This window comes from Heliangelus exortis, chromosome 2, assembly GCF_036169615.1.
Source record: "Heliangelus exortis chromosome 2, bHelExo1.hap1, whole genome shotgun sequence".
Taxonomy (NCBI): Eukaryota; Metazoa; Chordata; class Aves; order Apodiformes; family Trochilidae; genus Heliangelus; species Heliangelus exortis.
In genome coordinates this window covers 107,262,907-107,278,198 of record NC_092423.1, presented here as the reverse complement: position 1 = coordinate 107,278,198, position 15,292 = coordinate 107,262,907, and the positions used below count along the sequence as shown (strand labels likewise).

At 39.5% G+C, this 15,292-nt stretch overlaps 1 long non-coding RNA gene across 1 annotated transcript in view; it reads left to right on the top strand.

Moving 5' to 3' along the window:
* Nucleotides 1-15,292, top strand: part of LOC139793156 (uncharacterized) — a 569,166-nt gene that overhangs the window by 119,548 nt on the left and 434,326 nt on the right. The window lies entirely within an intron of this gene.

Sequence of the window (15,292 nt, the reverse complement as noted above, 5' to 3'; positions counted from 1 at the left end):
ACCAGAGCTTAAAGCTTGTAGGAACTTCAGTAATCTGGGAACAAAATAAATGATTCATAGATTTATGAATGCTGGTTTGAGATAATTATTAATCTGAATCATTGTAGGATAAAGACTGGGTATTAATATGTTTCAGGGAATTTGTATCTCAAAACTAATCTCAGAACTGGCTTGAGGTACCTCAACAATGTAGCCAAAACTAGGTGGTGGCAAGGGGCACTTAAAATGCATGTGAGTTAGGATAGGGGAAACTGGGAGTTTCATGAAGTACTTCATGTATTTCAAGCTTCACAATGTACTGCTTCATAGCAGGATGAGCATTCTCCTGCCATGGAAAGAAGGAAGGGTGAGGCTGGGCTGGGACATCAGGCACAGAACTGGGCTGCTGACATTCAAGCAAAGGCTGAGAGATGAGTGGAGTGAGATATAACTTCTGTTACAATTAGGAACTAAAACCAGTGGCTAACCACTGATTTGGACTGGTTCTTTGGAGGCAACAGTGTGGCCACCAAGTTCAGTGTGGGTACAGAGGGTTGTGCAGTCATTAATTTCCTCTGCTTCTTACTAATCTTGTTTTAAACTGTCCAAGGTGTTTTCTACCCTATGAACCTGCTTATTTTGCACTTTACTAAAGCCACTTGTCCCTCCATGGGCACCCCCTTGTCATGGGGAGGAGCTTGCATGCCCTTGGGAGGTTGTGAGCTCTGCTGGCGGTGGCATATGCCTCCAGTAGGGTCTCCCATGCCAGATGGGTCACAACTGAAGGGTCAAAGTGTGTCCATGGGCAGCATGGGCTCACTAGACTTCAAGCAACCATCCTAGGAGAAGGACAACTCTAACTCCATACCCAGGCAGATGGAGCTCGTTTAGCCCTATGAGGCCATCCATCTGAAAGAAGGATACTCTAACTAAGCTTACGTCCTGAGGGCTTCGCTGTCACCATCCGAGCTTGCTGGGCCCTGGCAGATGAACCTTAGGAGCAAAGGGTGAGGCCAGTTCCTCGCACGCTGTGCCTCATCTAAAAAAGCCACAGCACAGGCTCGAAGGGTGTACCCACACTTATACAGCCCCTGCAGTGACAGGAGAGGGTCGAAATGTTAGGTGAAAGGTGCACTGGAAGCCACAGACCCAACCCTGCATGCAGGCAGCTCAGGACTTTGGTGGCTCAAGACCGGCCCAGGAGATACCGGTCTTGTTTGGCAGCATCCTGAGCGACCAAGCGGCCTTTTTCAAGGAGAGCACTGCTCATTCCACATGGAGAGGGGCCTAGAAAATGTGGCCTAACCAAAGCTTGTCTCCACCCTCCACCCGCTTGGCCACCTGTGGTCAATGGGCATCTGATGTGGTCGAACTTTGGCCTTATCAGCCATCGGCGCGCTTACAGCAAGTGTGGGAAGGGCCCTTCTTAAATCTTCGTTCATGAAACCAAGCCATGAAAGCCACTTGTGAAATAAGCATTTCTAAAACTTAGGAATAGATGCAATTTAAAAATAAAATAAACTGAATGAGAAATACCCTACACCTGGTACTGGGTGTAGCAAAATTTGGTAGGACATCAATATGCTGTAAACACCAGTGAAGTCACCCATGCAACTGCATGTGTGTCAGTTAGGATATACATGGCCTTCAATGTAAGCCACACAACATAATACATCTGTGCGTACATTTCTAAGAACGTATGCAGGTTTCAAGACTCCATTTGATTGTTAACTTCTGAATTATTTCTATGTTTCTTTAAATAGTGTTTCAGGTAAATGAATGAGAACAAAGAATTTCACACTTTGATACAATTCAGCCAAGCAGCTTTCATTTCCGCTATCTTCTTGATCAAGGTCAAAGCTGTCATTGAAGAATACTTGGTAAATAGAATGGTTTGGGTTGGAAGGGACCTTAAAGAGCATCTAGTTCCAGCATCCCTGTCATAAGCAGGGACACCTTCCATTAGGTTGTGCAAGGCCCCATCCAGCCTGGCCTTGAACACTTCCAAGGAGAGGGCAAACATAACTTCCCTGGGCAAACTGTTCCAGAGTCTCACCACCCTCACACTTGAAATTCCTTCCTAATATCTACTCTATATATACCCTCTTTCAGTTTAAAACTGTTCCTCCTTTTCCTGTCACTACAAGCCCTTGCTATAAGTCCATCACCAGCTTTCCTGTAGCCCCCCCTTCAGATGCAGGAAGGCTGCTATAAGGCTTCCCCAGAGCCCTCTCTTCTCTAGGATGAACAACCCCAACCCTCTCGGCCTGTCATCATAGGAGAGGTGCTCCAGCCCTCTGATCATCTTCGTGGCTCTCCTCTGAACTCATTCCAACAGCTCTATGTCCTTGCTGTGTTGGGAGCTCCAGAACTGGACACAGTACTCCAGATGAGGTCTCATGAGAGAAGAATAGAGGGTGAGAATCACCTTCCCCAATCTGCTGGCCATGCCTCTTTTGATGTAGCTCAATTTATGGTTGGTTTTGCTTCTTTTGAAGCAGCCCAATTTAGGGTTGGTTTTGTGGGCTCCAAGTGTACATTGCCAGCATATGTTGAGCTTATAATCAACTAACACCTCCAAGTCCTTCTCCTAAAAGCTTTTCTCAATCCATTCTCTGCCCAGCCTGTTTTGTTGCTTGAGACTGCCCCAACCCAGTACAGGCAAGACCTTGTGCTTGGCTTTGTTGAACTTCATGTGGTTTGCACAGGCCCACCTCTCAAGTCTGTCAAGGTCCCTCTGTATGTCATCTCTTCCCTCCAGTGTAGTGCCATTGGCAGACATGCTGAGGATGCACTCAGTCTCACCATTCATGTTGCTGACAGAGATGTTAAACAAGTGACAGTCCCAATACTGAGCCCTGAGGAATGCCACTCACCACTGATCTCCACCTGGACATTGAGCTGTTGGCAGAAACCATCCAGCTAATTCCTTATCCACCAAGTGGTCCATCCATCAAGCCCATGTCTCTCCAATTTTCAGAACAAAGATGCTGTGTTGACAATTTCACAGGCTTTGCACAAGTCCAGGTAGATGAAATCTGATGCTCTGCCCTTGTCCACCAATGCTGTAGCCCTGTCATAGAAGGCCATCAAGTTTGTCAGGCACTATTTGCCCTTAGTGAAACTGTGTTGGCTGTCACCAACTTCCTTATTTTCTACGTGCCTCAGCATAGTTTCCAGATGGGTCTGCTCTATAACCTTGCTGGACACAGAGGTAAGACTGACTGGCCTGTAGTTCCTCAGGTCTTCTTTTTTTCTATTTTTAAAAATGAGGGTTATGTTTCCCTTATTCAAGACAGTGGGAACTTCACTGAACTGCCATGATTTCTTAAGTATGATGGATAGTGGCCTAGCAACTTCATCTGCCAGTTCCATCAGGACCCTTGGATGTATCTCATCAGGGGATATTGTTACCAATCAGTGGGAATATTCAAGGACACTTAGTCCTAGGAAACTGTTTTAAATTCAAACATTTATGTAAAAGGAAGATGAAGAAGTATGTTTAGAGTTGTACAGATTTCCCAGTACCAGTCGAGAGAAGCCAAAGGAACCTTGGGACTTAACTTCTTTTCTTCCAACAAAAGATGAAATGCTGTAAAATGATTCATTGCAAATATTGTCACTTGCTACCTTCACCTATAGATGAGAGAGCAATTCATTCAACAATGAAAGAAATAAATGAAAATGTCTATGCACAGCTGCCAAAGAAAAGGCCTTTTTGGTTAGCAATGCAAATTACTATTTTTAGATTCTCAAGGATATTTCAAGGAATGTCATTAATTTACTGAAGCATTACACTTTTGCAACACATTTGTCATTTTCTTTATACTATTTGCATACCTCCAATACATCTATATGTACCCTTCCCTACTATATTTGTATCCAGCAGAGCAAGGAAACAGACTAGATGTAGCAGCACTAGATGTATCAGTGCAAGGTGTAGTAATAGAATTACAAAACCTTATAGCTACAAAACTAGTACCAGATGTAGTAATATTTTCAAAACCTGTTTAGTCATCCTACTTTATTCTTTGTGTCTCTAATACTATTTTTTTCTGACATGCCACAGTGTACAAATGCTGTCAAATGACTATATAGTATTAAACTGTGTTAAATAGGTTTTCTTCTTGATTATAAGAAAATCAAGGTCTGAAGACATGGCTTTTTATTTGTTAAATTTATACTTCCATTTATTAAATTTATACTTCTGTTTGTTAAATTCATACTTCCATTTGTTAAATTGATTCTGTGATTTAAGTAATCAGATGTCCTAGGTATTCAATTTTCACTGAAAAAGAAAGGAGAGAAAACCATTCTTGGGTAATTCTGTGTCTGATCATAAAATGCCAAGTAGCTGTGACTTGTTTTCATCCTTTTGTTCTCTCTGGCAGTTGTTGAGGTTTTCATTATATTACTGACATACAATATATAACTTAAATTTCTCTTAGAGAGTTTCCTTTCCAGAAAGGTTCACTGTCCAGAAGTTTTCATCTGATGTTATAGGAAAGAGAACAGGGGAACATATTTGCAGTTCAATGATATGCACATAAATTATAGCTCTGTCTTCAGCAGAAACCAGTTTGAATGATAGACTAATGTATTAGGAACTTAGCCAAATTTTCTACCAGAGAAATAATAGCATGCGACTTTGAACTACAGTCTCTCATTTGCCTGAACAAATTGTGTTTGATTCATTAATTGGAGTCAAACAATTGTTGTTCTGGCAAGCTTTCAAAGTCAGACAGCCACTTTTCCCTTTTGCTGTGTTCTAGCAAGGCTCTTTCATTTCTTTTATAATAGTTGTCTCACATATTCTGATCAGAGCACTGCATCAGCAATTTCGATATTTAGATTTAGGTTTTTGATATTAAATCCTCTTTACCTTTTTTCTAACCTGTCCACATCACAATTTTTATCACTACTATGCCAGTTACTACACTGCTACATAATCAAAGCAAAAGCATTAGAAAAAATAGTTTTAGAGATGCTCTAATATAACTATTAAATTCATATTTGAAATTATTCTATGGTAATCCACACTGTAAAAGCATTTTTAATAATACACTATTAATTATATATTCTATGTCAAAATATTTGCTAAGCTTAAAGAAAAATTTAATGTTCACATGCACATGTGCATAGCGATCAACTCCTGAAAAGTATTCTCAACTTTATTTTTGCGGAGCAGTGAACTAAATGATAGATAATGACAGATTCCCTTCCTCAATTCTTTGAGCTTTCACCAGTTGAATAAGTTAAGGTCTATGAAATTGCATTGGGCTAAATGACAGAAGACTACAGTTCTTACTTTTTATGCTGGGGAATTTAATGAAATTTTAAGCAAAGCTCAGAATGCATGAGGTGTCATGCATGCAAGACAAATAACAGCTTATTAATGAGATGAGAGAATACACTGTGTGATGTGGTACCATCAGCAAAACAGCAAGAATTAGCAAGAATTTGAAGGTAAAAGAGAATGGGAGGGAGTCAGATGAGATGGAAGGAAGGAAGGAAGGAAGGAAGGAAGGAAGGAAGGAAGGAAGGAAGGAAGGAAGGAAGGAAGGAAGGAAGGAAGGAAGGAAGGAAGGAAGGAAGGAAGGAAGGAAGGAAGGAAGGAAGGAAGGAAGGAAGGAAGGAAGGAAGGAAGGAAGGAAGGAAGGAAGGAAGGAAGGAAGGAAGGAAGGAAGGAAGGAAGGAAGGAAGGAAGGACACAGAAAGCAGGAGTAAGAATTAGTACAATATATTTTTAAGGACAATCAACAGTATCATTCCACAGAGCAGCACAGCAACACTTCTATCCCAGTTGCAATATTCCATTTACACTATTACACTATTCCTGTCCCCTATTTCAGTTGTCTTCTAAATCTGCCCTATTAGAGCTTGAGTTTCAACAAAAAGGGATTGAGCTAACAAAAATCTCACAGTTGCTCCATCATACTACTGCATTTTACAAAATGAATGCTATGGTTTAAGTCCAGGGTGAAAACCTGGGATGTTTGCCAATGACTTCAGCAGGGACAGGTTTTTGTACCTGAAGCTCTGCAGAGTCCTAACCATCAAGACCTGCACAGCCAGATTTCAAAGTGCAAAGAGCTTAGGGAGCCATCCCTTCACCTTGTGTCACTGGGGAACTGCTGAAAAGCGCATAGCTCCATCCTCTTTGTATCTTCCTTTTGGGTGTTTATAGACATCGACAAGGTCCCCCCAAGCCTTCTCTTCTCCAGGATGAACAGTCTCAGCTCTCTCAGCCTTTCCTCATAAGTGAGGTGCTCCAGTCCCTGCATCATCTTTGAGGCCCTTCACTGATCTCACTATTATGTCCATGTCTTTCTTGTATGAGGGAGCCCAGAACTGGACACAGTCCTCCATGTGTGGCTCCACCAGTGCTGAGGGGAAGGGTCACCTCTCTTAACCTGCTGGAAACACTTCCAGTGCAGCCCAGGGTAACATTCAGTCTTTTTGCAGTAGGGGCATACTGCTGGCCCATGTTGAACCTGGTGACCACCAGGATCCCTAGGTGGGATTATTTTTCTCAAGAAGAGAGAAGTGCAGGATTTTGCACTTCTCCTTGTTGAACTTCATGAGCTTCCTTTTGACACATTTCTGAAGGATCATGACAGGCTGGAGAAATGGATGGCAGCATGGCCTTCTGGCATATCAGTCACCCTTCCTTGTGGATGATGATCTATCGAAGACTGTGTCACTTCAACAATAAATAGAAACAAGTATTTACACACTACCATGGAGAGTATTAGTAGCACATGTTATATAGATTAAATATTGTTACCTGATACATGCTTGGTCAACTGAATATGAAAGTAACCAAAATTATGCAAAATTACTTGATCTTTCATCTCAGTGTTCAATTACCAAAGAGGAAATGACAGTTGTGTTTTTTTTTCATTATGAATGAGAATGTAACTATATGTTCTTAGACACTGCCACACATTGCTTAGCAAGCGTCTGGGCATCCCAAAAATACTTCTGCTACATTTAGGAGGAACTTTAAAAATGCTGTTCATGAGGAGGTTGAAGTATAGCATTGCAGAGACTCATTTGTGCTGTGAAATCCAGCTAGCTCCCCAGCATCACAGTAGAAAATGATATCATGCCCTGTAAAGAATGATAATTCTGAAAGAATCCATTAGAAGCTATAGTTCATCTATCTTTTGATGCATGCCCATTGTAGGACATTACGGAGACTTGCTGACATTTGTTATAAAAAGTTTAGGTTTTCAGTAAAAAGCTTTGTCTTGGGGCATGTTCTCTCTTCCTGAAGTGAGAAGAAATGTTGCTTTGGCATCTGATTCAAGAAAGATTCAGAGCATGAAACATTCTAAAAGTATTGAATCCAAGGAAACACAGTATCAAGCATTCTAGAAAAAGACACGGAAAAAGGAGGGAGTTTCAAAACAAGGGTTTATGATACTGGGATATGAGGGAAAAAAACTTCATAAAAGGGATTGATGCTGTTTTACCACATATTGCTGCCAGTCTGTGATACCTTCCAAAATTGAAGTGAGGTAATAAAAATTCCCCTGGAGTCTAAGCAGTGCATCAACACCAGTAAAAATTCCTTCCTGTCTCATGTACAGATTAAGCAAATCCATGATCCACGGGACCAACTGAATTCAATGAAAGACATGGCAACAAATACTGCCAGCATGTTAAAAGCAAGTATGAGTCTGTAAAACACTTCATAAACTTCATGAGCGTCACATTTAAACAATTAAGGTTTTTTGCTGATTTTATTTCATTTGATAAACACCTGAAGAGTTTCACTCTTTAATAGTTAGACATTATACATCTGGTGCCTTTTGTAATATTATTATGCTTAAAAATCCCTCCAACTCTGATGATGATCCAGATGGATTTTAAACAATAACCATATCTTGCCTAAAGCTTCCACTTTTAAAGCTTAAATAGACTATATAACTTTCTAAATCACCATCCTCTATTATTATATTATATACTATATTCATGAAGCAATATTTTAAAGAATATCTTGCTAATACTACCACTGTAACACTAAAATTTCTGTGTTTACTGAAAATTATTTTTATGACCTTAAAATGACTCCCTGCCATTCCAGACAGGATAGTCCTCCCGTGATCTGCCAGTAAATCCAGTTCCTTCTCTTGAAGTGCTAACTCCAGTTGGTAAGGCTCCAGTTTAGAGTAAAAATTCTGGATTTAGTCCCTATGTTCATTACTTTCAGAGCTACAGATCAATAACTTTCTCATTTCATTGAATTCCCTGATTATCTTCAGTGTCCTCTGTTAGGTTTTTAGTGGTCTAGACAGGTCCTATCTAGGTACTTCTGCTTGAAATTCAAACTCATCTTGAAATCTTACCTCCATTTGTTTTCACCTTTCAGTGCTGGTGCATGAATACCTCTGAGTGGCTTTAGAGCCTCAAAATTTGGTCTTCTCAAATCTGAAACTTTCATAATTACCAACCTGTTTGCCTGCCCTGCCCCTGTACCAGCTGTGGCAGTTTTGAATCTATCTGTGCTCACTTGTTCCAAGATTACTTTTTCAAACTTTTCTCACTGTCCAGTCCCAGCTGAACAGTCCCAGCCATAAATCAGATTTATAGCTTTTAAAGTAAATGCAACATAGCAGCTACATTCTTCTACTTGGTAGAGAAATCTGTCTGGTATTTTCGCCAAGAATATCTGAGCTGCTATCATAGTATGATTGATTACTACTGAATGTAAGCATTTTTTTGTCAAAACTGTGTCTATGAAATCTAAAAATTCCTATCACCCAGACTACTTTTTCTTAGTTTCAAAGAATATATATATAATTCTGCATTGAAGATTATTTTAAAAAGTCCAATGTGTTAAGGGAGTTCTCTCTTCTTTTTTTTTTTTTTTTTTTTGGGGGGGGTGGGGGGTGTGTTTGTTTGGTTTGGTTTTGGTTTGGGTTTTTTTGTTTGTTTTACAGTAACCCCTTCTTTGAGTGATTTCTACTATTCCCTTACATGCAAGGAATAAGAATACAGAAAGTTTCAGTTTAGATACCTGATGTGAGTGAAAAGGAGACATGGGATTAGTAAAGATAGTACACGACAAAAATACTTGATGAATAATACTGAAGCAACTCCCATGTCAGCCCCTCCTATGCAATTTTACTATGCATCTTTGATGTCAGACAAAATAAAGCAGAACAGAACAAATACTTCCTGCTTAAAAACATTCAAGTTTTCAGTGTTATAATTTTTTTTCCATATAGATATACTATTTTCCTAAATAATTTCCTTGATAGGTAACTGGGAAAATAGCGAAAAAAACACATGACACATAAATAAATCCATATATTACATGTGTCCTCTGAGCTCTTTAAAAAGCAAGATATGACATTTGTCTTGTACCACTTTGCACCTTGATCTTTGCTAGATCTCTAGGAACATTCAAAAGACAGATTTTATGAGAGAAGAATAAAATTAAACTGATTTACCTCATCCTATTGAAAGTCCACTACATTTATCTTCTCTTAAAGTGGATAGTAACTATGTTTAGGAGGAAAGTGTAAGAAGCAAAGCATACATGGCATGGTCTTTTCCCTATATATATCCAGCTCTGCTATTTAGGGATTTCCAAAGTCAAGGATTCACACCTGTGCCTCTAGAAACTACTGATGAGCACACATTTTTTTCCTTATCTTTTTTCTGGTGCATTTATGCTTTTGTCCCCGATAATATGACAGCACCAAGTGGCACCATTTGAGTGTTTTTATTTCTGTTGTCTCCATTGTCTGATAATTCCCTTTGACACCTTCTAATTTCTCAGCTTGCAAGAAACTGTAACTAAACTTCCCATGTGTCACTTGTTTCATCACAAATTTCTGTTGTAGTCCTTTTCCTTACATATCTGACCTTTCACCCACTTTCTACTGCTGATTCTTTATTTAGTTTCATTATGTGAAAACCACTCTTTTTTTTTTATTTTTTTTTTTATTTTTTTATTCTTGATAGCTTCTCTGACTCCCATAGGTGTTTTCTGAGATAATCATTGTGCAGTATTCAAAGTGTAAATCCATGGATTTACATGGTGGCATAATTGTGTTTTGTATTTTGCATCCTCTCTTCCTTTCCTAATAATTTTTAAGATGCCACTTGCTTTTTAAATGCCTTGAGAAATGATGTAATATTTTCTGCAAAAAAAAAGCCTTTACGGAAAGGGGTTTCTACATTGAAAGCTGTTTATGATTTTTCATAGAACTGTAGAATGGTTGGAAGGGAACTTAAAGACCATAAAGTTTCAAGCCCCCTGTCACAGACAGCTTAAAACCATTCTCCCTCACCCTATCACTACATGCCCTTTGTCAGAAGCCCCTCCTCAGATTTCCTGTACCTCCTTTCAGGCACTGAAAGGCTGCAATAAGCTCTCCCTGGAGCCTTCTCTTCTCCAGGCTAAACAACCCCAACTCTCTCAGCCTGTCTTCATAGGAGACGTGCTCAAGCCCCTTTCATTATCTTTGTGGCTCTCCTGTAATTCAGGACTCAGTGTGCACATCTCTATAAAACAAATAGTTGTACTTTGGTAACAGAGATTAGTTGGTTACTATTAGATACCATTAGTCCTTATAGCTACCACCTCACTGTCTAGACCTTATCACCTGTGGTACATCATTCTCTGTCATTTCTCATATGAAAAGAAAATAGGAAGAAGTGGCATTTAGAGGAAATTCGTAAAATAGAAAAAAAAAACGCACTGAATTTCTTATTTACAAGATATGTTTTAATTCCTACAGCTGAATTTTCTGCATCAGGCTAGTTTATGGCACTTCATCATCAACTATCTCCTTTTGAAATCTTTTGGTTTGGAGCAAGTCTTTCATCTAATTTTGAAGAAGCTACTTTTAACATGGCAAAAAAACCAGCTTTACTATTTCCTTCATGGTCAGTTAGAGATAGAATATTCTGGTTTCTCTCGTTTCAAAAAAAATTGACCAAATAAATTGACATGGCAGCCACTATTTTCCTGGCGTCTGAAGAGGCATTTTTTTTAAAGTGTCAAATATTCCCATGCAATTTAAAATAAACTATTTAATTTAATTTAAACATTCACTGTTTATTTAAACCGATTTTATTTAAAACAAAAAATATTCAATGAAATACATCAGTTTCTAAAAATATCTTTTTTTATATATAAAGATCTAGAAGCATATATTTAAATGGCAAAAAAAGATATTACCAGTATTTACTTGAATAGCAAAATAAAATATTTTATTTTTTCCCAGTTCCAAAAAAGCACATGAAGATCAAGATCTACCATAACAATGGATAGACTAAGAGCATGAAAACTGCACTTTTTAAAGGAAAATATTATTTTTCATATACAAATAATGGGGATTACCAAACACAAGCAAAAAAAAGCTAGTTAAATTACAGAAGGTGCATTTTACTATTCTGAGATGTAAAGCTGATAGGATGTAATATTTAGATGAACACTTAAATGAAAACAATTTCAAAACTGGAGATTTCATCTTCAATTTTAGATCATGCTTGCATTTATTATGAGAAAATATAAATGTAAAAGCACAAGGCTATAGGCTCCAGAGTCTTATTCAATCCAGCCTCATGTGGGAATGGGAATGAGTAATGTGTAAAGCGTCAGACCACTGATAATAATTATTCTCTAAATTAAAGATGAGCTTTATCCCATCTTCTTTGATGATTAAGAAAGCCAAGGCTGCAAACCTAATTAGTTTCTCAGTTAGGATCATTGTTGTTTATTGTTCAAGCACCCTTAAGGTAATTAGAATTCCTGACCTTAATTAAGATCTTTTAGCACATTTTATTAGCAATGCACAGTAACAGAGAAACCCCTGACCAAAACACATGCTGGGTCTCTGTCTTCTGAGGTGGCCTTCCAAGGAAGAGAACACACAGCCAAGGCCGAGGGTTATTGGGTGGTTGACCAGCAAAGGTTGCACCATTCTGCCACACAGGGAAAAGCAGCTTCCACGTTTTCCTGCTGCTTTGTTGGTGGAATACTGCTCCATGTGTTGTGAGGAGTTGAGTGCAACCAGCCAGAAAAGTACTCTGAGCTACCTAAAGCAGCCGTAGCTCAGAACTGTTGTCCTCTTCTAACTCAATAATCTGCACCCCTCAGCAATAGAAATTAGCTCATTTTCAGAGAAAAAGAGTAGAAACCAGAAAATATTGAATGTTCCTTCCTGTCATATTCCCTGCCAACTTCCAACAATAAACATTTTATAACTCGGTGAACCAAAGGTGGCACTGATTTCACTATCTGTGGCCTCATTGTTCTGGTGCTTGGCTATGACAAACAGTAAGCAGTCCTTCCCAACTCATCTTCTCTGTATCATTACTAATTGTATAGACCTCTACCATACCACACCCACTTCTTTTTTCCAAGCTCAAGAATCCTACTCCACTTACATGTCTTCATAACCACAATCTTTTCATGTTGCTTTTTTTGTACTGTTTTTGCTTCTGCTATTCGTTTTATGAAATAGGTTAATAGAATTTCAAACTGTTTTTAATGTATGAAGATTCTTGTGGTTACAGGGGATATATAAAATTAAACATAAAGAGGTTAATGTTGTTTCTTTCCAAACAATTACTGCTGTTTTATTTCACTTCAATTGACATTGGTCACTGAGCTCATGATATTCTCAGAGAACTATCCCAAATCTATTCTCAGTGAGGTAACGGCAAAGCTAGATCCTGTCATTCCATCCTTACAATGTTAGTTAATCTTTCCATTCTTATATTAGTTAAAATTTTCAGTTGTCAGTTGATTACCTGTTCACTCAATATGGTAATATTCTCATGTAACTTTGGCCAGCCAGCCTGAGATTTGGCTGTCATGAATATGACTAATTCTCCACTGTTATTGGGCTACTTTTAAACCCCTTTCCTGCACCTTTTACGAATTTATGGACAGGTTCCAGCTGACAGCTTCCCCTGCAGAAGAACTTCCATAATTCTTCTTGTCCTCATTTTGGGTCTATGATCACAGTAAAACCTCTCCTCCTGTTGCAATTTTCACTAGTTTTTTTGGGTTTTTTTATTTGTTGTTGTTTTTTGTGGGTTGTTTTTTTTTTTTTTGTAATGGGTTTTATAAAAGTTTTTGAACTCTCCTGCACTGATTAGGTGAAACATAGCAATCTGTTTGCTGATTCCAGCATTACATTACAGTTTATTAGTGAGATATGACCTCCCCCTACAGAAGTCACACTAACTTTTTTCCAGAATTTCATATATATTAATGTACTCACTGAGTGTATGCTTTAACAATCCCGTTTACAAAGTGGGCTCTGAGCTAAACAAATTACAAGTATTTTTAATATATTTTTTTAAGACTGTGCTGCATAATGCTACCTAACATCATTGGAAGATTCATTCTGCAATGACTCTGTTGTGGACATTTGTAGGGTCAAAGGATTGCTTTTGCCCTCCCATTCATGTTCTTTGACCCTATAAACGCACTCACAGGAAATTTAAATATGGGCATATCCATGGACACCCATAGTCAAAAGCACTGCAAAGGAAAAAAGTTAATTCAGAGCTCCAGCTATGAGAGATTCCTCAAGTTCAAGCAAAAGTCTTGGAACGTGTCCATCAGCTCACAGGTACATAGCAAATAGGGGAGGGATTTACTGCAGTTACACAACATAACTCTTCTGATGTGCAGGCCAGCCCATTTCCAAATACCTCACTGCTGCACAAATGCTTCCTGGTGATGAAGAAGGCATGAATGACTCCAAAAGGCACTATGACAAAAAGGCATTTACTCACTCAGGTGGAATTTCCTACTGGATTTTTGAACAGCAGAGCAACTTTGACACTACTGACATTAAGGAAGGCTCCAGATGTTGTGGGAGAAGCTCCTGAAAGCACAGGAGCACACAGGAGACCAGCCCCAGCCTATCCAGCCCAGTTGCAGCCACAAGCCTATGCCTAGGAAAAGTAAGAACAAGGCTGTCAGATACGACACATCCAATGGCTTTGGGATGAGGGCACCACGACCCACTCCCATTACTATTCTTGCCTCTGTATCTCCTGCCAGTATTTGCCCAGTCTCCCCTTGAACTCCTGCAGAACTTGTTGCAGCTGAAGAGGGAGTTTCTAATTTAGTATAGGGGTCAAATGTATTAATGCACGTACTGAACGGCACGGAGGAGGAGGAGGAAAACATGAGTGGTACGAAGCCAGGCCAGAGTTTTAAGATTGTTAATTAAGGCTTTGGAATAGACAGTCTGGGTCAACCGACTCCAGGCACCTTTTCTGACAGTTGTGGGATTGTCCCATACTGTCACTAAACAAAGAATTAAAGAGCTCAAAAAATGCAGTTCTGACCACAAGGCTAGTATTCCTGGTTATTATGATTGCAGGTCCAGACAAATTCACTCCCTTTCTATGTACACAATTACTTGAACGGAGCATAATGAATTACTGTACTTAGAAATTAGGCCCCACGTTTCCCACCTAGCCGTGAAAGACACTGTGGCAATGTGATGGGTTGGGTACAGCTGCAGGGGACTGCAGGGGGCTGCGGGCTCTGACTCTGTGTTGTCATGAACATCTGCAGAGGGACAGGCCAGGTGAGGCTACCTGAAGGCCAAGATAAGAGGTTGTTCCTGAAGGCAAATCAGGCTTTACCAGTTCAAACAAACAAACAAACAAACAAAAAAGAACCACTGCAACCATTTTTTGCCTCTGCTCCAACCGAGCCTGTGTGATGGAGCCTGGTGCAATGTCGTGTGTTTATGGTGCAACCATCAGCAGAGCCACCCTGCAACACCAGCATGCCATGGGGTAGAGCAGCACAGTGTTGTGTTATCACAGTGCCCTATGCCCCATGTACTCTAGCAATCCACTTCTTACTTTCCCAGCACACCAAGCCCAGAATTAACTGGACTGTAGGCAATCCACAGGGCACACACACTTACATAGTACGTGCCCCACAGACTGCCCACACAACTAGAGGGGAAGAAGTCCATGGTTTCAGCCATTCCAGAATTTCTCACACCCACACAAACATGCAAGCATTGCCATGCAAGTGTTTTATGGTTACACCCCCTCTGTCTTCTTGCCATCCACAATATTGGTGACCCCAAGAGTAAGAGAATGTCTTATGCTTCCAGATGCAACCAGGCCATGGATCCTCCTTGCTAGCTAGAAATAATGAGGAGGAACTGTGAGGTACAAAGGCTCTGTAAGAGTTTTTTTACAATTTTTGCTTCTCAAGGGTGCATTTGAAAATACACAAATATTGTAATGCATCTACCAATCCACTTGATCTCCTTTTTGACATGCTTTATGATAACCAAATTAA